Here is a 5,955-nt window from a genome sequence, read left to right as displayed (position 1 = left end):
GTGCATAAGTCCTTTGGTTTAGGCGTGACACTCAATTTGAGTTTTTATTGCTTTAAATGCATTTTCAGCCCGAGCTGAGCCTGTTTTGTGAGTTTGAATAGATCTTCATAGGAATGAGTTGTGTGGTCAAATTAATGCTCATATGTGCTTCAGGAGGTCATCCTGAACAAAATACATGTTGAAGTGTGTGCATAAGTCCTTTGGTTTAGGCGTGACACTCAATTTGAGTTTTTATTGCTTTAAATGCATTTTCAGCCCGAGCTGAGCGCGTTTTCTGACTTTGAATGTATCTTCTTAGGAATGAGTTGTGTATTCAAATTACTGCCCATTTAGGTGTCAGGGGGACATCCTGAACAAAATACATGTTGAAGTGTGTGCATAAGTCCTTTGGTTTAGGCGTGACACTCAATTTGAGTTTTTATTGCTTTAAATGCATTTTCAGCCCGAGCTGAGCACGTTTTGTGAGTTTGAATGTATCTTCATAGGGAAATGAGTTGTGTGGTCAAATTAATGCTCATATAGGCTTCAGGAGGTCATCCTGAACAAAATACATGTTGAAGTGTGTGCATAAGTCCTTTGGTTTAGGCGTGACACTCAATTTGAGTTTTTATTGCTTTAAATGCATTTTCAGCCCGAGCTGAGCACGTTTTGTGAGTTTGAATGTATCTTCATAGGAATGAGTTGTGTGGTCAAATTAATGCTCATTCAGGCTTCAGGTGGTCATCCTGAACTAAATACATGTTGAAGTGTGTGCATAAGTCCTTTGGTTTAGGCGTGACACTCAATTTGAGTTTTTTTTGCTTTAAATGCATTTTCAGCCCGAGCTGAGCGCGCTTTCTGACTTTGAATGTATCTTCATAGGAATGAGTTGTGTGGTCAAATTATTGCTCATTTAGGCTTCAGGAGGTCATCCTGAACAAAATACATGTTGAAGTGTGTGCATAAGTCCTTTGGTTTAGGCGTGACACTCAATTTGAGTTTTTATTGTTTTAAATGCATTTTCAGCCCGAACTGAGCGCGCTTTCTGACTTTGAATGTATCTTCATAGGAATGAGTTGTGTGGTCAAATTAATGCTCATTTAGGCTTCAGGAGGTCATCTTGAACAAACTACATGTTGAAGTGTGTGCATAAGTCCTTTGGTTTAGGCGTGACACTCAATTTGAGTTTTTATTGCTTTAAATGCATTTTCAGCCCGAGCTGAGCGTGTTTTCTGACTTTGAATGTATCTTCTTAGGAATGAGTTGTGTATTCAAATTACTGCCCATTTAGGTGTCAGGGGGACATCCTGAACAAAATACATGTTGAAGTGTGTGCATAAGTCCTTTGGTTTAGGCGTGACACTCAATTTGAGTTTTTATTGCTTTAAATGCATTTTCAGCCCGAGCTGAGCACGTTTTGTGAGTTTGAATGTATCTTCATAGGGAAATGAGTTGTGTGGTCAAATTAATGCTCATATAGGCTTCAGGAGGTCATCCTGAACAAAATACATGTTGAAGTGTGTGCATAAGTCCTTTGGTTTAGGCGTGACACTCAATTTGAGTTTTTATTGCTTTAAATGCATTTTCAGCCCGAGCTGAGCACGTTTTGTGAGTTTGAATGTATCTTCATAGGAATGAGTTGTGTGGTCAAATTAATGCTCATTCAGGCTTCAGGTGGTCATCCTGAACTAAATACATGTTGAAGTGTGTGCATAAGTCCTTTGGTTTAGGCGTGACACTCAATTTGAGTTTTTTTTGCTTTAAAGGCATTTTCAGCCCGAGCTGAGCGCGCTTTCTGACTTTGAATGTATCTTCATAGGAATGAGTTGTGTGGTCAAATTATTGCTCATTTAGGCTTCAGGAGGTCATCCTGAACAAAATACATGTTGAAGTGTGTGCATAAGTCCTTTGGTTTAGGCGTGACACTCAATTTGAGTTTTTATTGTTTTAAATGCATTTTCAGCCCGAACTGAGCGCGCTTTCTGACTTTGAAAGTATCTTCATAGGAATGAGTTGTGTAGTCAAATTATTGCTCATTTAGGCTTCAGGAGGTCATCCTGAACAAAATACATGTTGAAGTGTGTGCATAAGTCCTTTGGTTTAGGCGTGACACTCAATTTGAGTTTTTATTGCTTTAAATGCATTTTCAGCCCGAGCTGAGCGCGTTTTCTGACTTTGAATGTATCTTCTTAGGAATGAGTTGTGTATTCAAATTACTGCCCATTTAGGTGTCAGGGGGACATCCTGAACAAAATACATGTTGAAGTGTGTGCAAAAGTCCTTTGGTTTAGGCGTGACACTCAATTTGAGTTTTTATTGCTTTAAATGCATTTTCAGCCCGAGCTGAGCACGTTTTGTGAGTTTGAATGTATCTTCATAGGGAAATGAGTTGTGTGGTCAAATTAATGCTCATATAGGCTTCAGGAGGTCATCCTGAACAAAATACATGTTGAAGTGTGTGCATAAGTCCTTTGGTTTAGGCGTGACACTCAATTTGAGTTTTTATTTTTTAAATGCATTTTCAGCCCGAGCTGAGCACGTTTTGTGAGTTTGAATGTATCTTCATAGGAATGTGTTGTGTGGTCAAATTAATGCTCATATAGGCTTCAGGAGGTCATCCTGAACAAAATACATGTTGAAGTGTGTGCATAAGTCCTTTGGTTTAGGTGTGACACTCAATTCGAGTTTTTATTGCTTTAAATGCATTTTCAGCCCGAGCTGAGCGCGCTTTCTGACTTTGAATGTATCTTCATAGAAATGAGTTGTGTGGTCAAATTATTGCTCATTTAGGCTTCAGGAGGTCATCCTGAACAAAATACAGGTTGAAGTGTGTGCATAAGTCCTTTGGTTTAGGCGTGACACTCAATTTGAGTTTTTATTGCTTTAAATGCATTTTCAGCCCGAGCTGAGCACGTTTTGTGAGTTTGAATGTATCTTCATAGGAATGAGTTGTGTGGTCAAATTAATGCTCATTCAGGCTTCAGGTGGTCATCCTGAACTAAATACATGTTGAAGTGTGTGCATAAGTCCTTTGGTTTAGGCGTGACACTCAATTTGAGTTTTTATTGCTTTAAATGCTTTTTCAGCCCGAGCTGAGCACGTTTTGTGAGTTTGAATGTATCTTCATAGGAATGAGTTTTGTGGTCAAATTAATGCTCATTTAGGCTTCAGGAGGTCATCCTGAACAAAATACATGTTGAAGTGTGTGCATAATCGTTTGGTTTAGGTGTGACACTCAATTTGAGTTTTTATTGCTTTAAATGCATTTTTCAGCCCGAGCTGAGCACGTTTTGTGAGTTTGAATGTATCTTCATAGGAATGTGTTGTGTGGTCAAATTAATGCTCATATAGGCTTCAGGAGGTCATCCTGAACAAAATACATGTTGAAGTGTGTGCATAAGTCCTTTGGTTTAGGTGTGACACTCAATTTGAGTTTTTATTGCTTTAAATGCATTTTCAGCCCGAGCTGAGCGCGCTTTCTGACTTTGAATGTATCTTCATAGAAATGAGTTGTGTGGTCAAATTATTGCTCATTTAGGCTTCAGGAGGTCATCCTGAACAAAATACATGTTGAAGTGTGTGCATAAGTCCTTTGGTTTAGGCGTGACACTCAATTTGAGTTTTTATTGCTTTAAATGCATTTTCAGCCCGAGCTGAGCCTGTTTTGTGAGTTTGAATAGATCTTCATAGGAATGAGTTGTGTGGTCAAATTAATGCTCATATGTGCTTCAGGAGGTCATCCTGAACAAAATACATGTTGAAGTGTGTGCATAAGTCCTTTGGTTTAGGCGTGACACTCAATTTGAGTTTTTATTGCTTTAAATGCATTTTCAGCCCGAGCTGAGCGCGTTTTCTGACTTTGAATGTATCTTCTTAGGAATGAGTTGTGTATTCAAATTACTGCCCATTTAGGTGTCAGGGGGACATCCTGAACAAAATACATGTTGAAGTGTGTGCATAAGTCCTTTGGTTTAGGCGTGACACTCAATTTGAGTTTTTATTGCTTTAAATGCATTTTCAGCCCGAGCTGAGCACGTTTTGTGAGTTTGAATGTATCTTCATAGGGAAATGAGTTGTGTGGTCAAATTAATGCTCATATAGGCTTCAGGAGGTCATCCTGAACAAAATACATGTTGAAGTGTGTGCATAAGTCCTTTGGTTTAGGCGTGACACTCAATTTGAGTTTTTATTGCTTTAAATGCATTTTCAGCCCGAGCTGAGCACGTTTTGTGAGTTTGAATGTATCTTCATAGGAATGAGTTGTGTGGTCAAATTAATGCTCATTCAGGCTTCAGGTGGTCATCCTGAACTAAATACATGTTGAAGTGTGTGCATAAGTCCTTTGGTTTAGGCGTGACACTCAATTTGAGTTTTTTTTGCTTTAAATGCATTTTCAGCCCGAGCTGAGCGCGCTTTCTGACTTTGAATGTATCTTCATAGGAATGAGTTGTGTGGTCAAATTATTGCTCATTTAGGCTTCAGGAGGTCATCCTGAACAAAATACATGTTGAAGTGTGTGCATAAGTCCTTTGGTTTAGGCGTGACACTCAATTTGAGTTTTTATTGTTTTAAATGCATTTTCAGCCCGAACTGAGCGCGCTTTCTGACTTTGAATGTATCTTCATAGGAATGAGTTGTGTGGTCAAATTAATGCTCATTTAGGCTTCAGGAGGTCATCTTGAACAAACTACATGTTGAAGTGTGTGCATAAGTCCTTTGGTTTAGGCGTGACACTCAATTTGAGTTTTTATTGCTTTAAATGCATTTTCAGCCCGAGCTGAGCGTGTTTTCTGACTTTGAATGTATCTTCTTAGGAATGAGTTGTGTATTCAAATTACTGCCCATTTAGGTGTCAGGGGGACATCCTGAACAAAATACATGTTGAAGTGTGTGCATAAGTCCTTTGGTTTAGGCGTGACACTCAATTTGAGTTTTTATTGCTTTAAATGCATTTTCAGCCCGAGCTGAGCACGTTTTGTGAGTTTGAATGTATCTTCATAGGGAAATGAGTTGTGTGGTCAAATTAATGCTCATATAGGCTTCAGGAGGTCATCCTGAACAAAATACATGTTGAAGTGTGTGCATAAGTCCTTTGGTTTAGGCGTGACACTCAATTTGAGTTTTTATTGCTTTAAATGCATTTTCAGCCCGAGCTGAGCACGTTTTGTGAGTTTGAATGTATCTTCATAGGAATGAGTTGTGTGGTCAAATTAATGCTCATTCAGGCTTCAGGTGGTCATCCTGAACTAAATACATGTTGAAGTGTGTGCATAAGTCCTTTGGTTTAGGCGTGACACTCAATTTGAGTTTTTTTTGCTTTAAAGGCATTTTCAGCACGAGCTGAGCGCGCTTTCTGACTTTGAATGTATCTTCATAGGAATGAGTTGTGTGGTCAAATTATTGCTCATTTAGGCTTCAGGAGGTCATCCTGAACAAAATACATGTTGAAGTGTGTGCATAAGTCCTTTGGTTTAGGCGTGACACTCAATTTGAGTTTTTATTGTTTTAAATGCATTTTCAGCCCGAACTGAGCGCGCTTTCTGACTTTGAATGTATCTTCATAGGAATGAGTTGTGTAGTCAAATTATTGCTCATTTAGGCTTCAGGAGGTCATCCTGAACAAAATACATGTTGAAGTGTGTGCATAAGTCCTTTGGTTTAGGCGTGACACTCAATTTGAGTTTTTATTGCTTTAAATGCATTTTCAGCCCGAGCTGAGCGCGTTTTCTGACTTTGAATGTATCTTCTTAGGAATGAGTTGTGTATTCAAATTACTGCCCATTTAGGTGTCAGGGGGACATCCTGAACAAAATACATGTTGAAGTGTGTGCAAAAGTCCTTTGGTTTAGGCGTGACACTCAATTTGAGTTTTTATTGCTTTAAATGCATTTTCAGCCCGAGCTGAGCACGTTTTGTGAGTTTGAATGTATCTTCATAGGGAAATGAGTTGTGTGGTCAAATTAATGCTCATATAGG

This window comes from Hippocampus guttulatus, unplaced genomic scaffold (genome assembly GCF_054856545.1).
Source record: "Hippocampus guttulatus isolate MCC_2025c unplaced genomic scaffold, RoL_Hgut_1.0 HiC_scaffold_26, whole genome shotgun sequence".
NCBI classification, from domain to species: Eukaryota; Metazoa; Chordata; class Actinopteri; order Syngnathiformes; family Syngnathidae; genus Hippocampus; species Hippocampus guttulatus.
Note: the sequence above shows the minus strand (reverse complement) of the source record.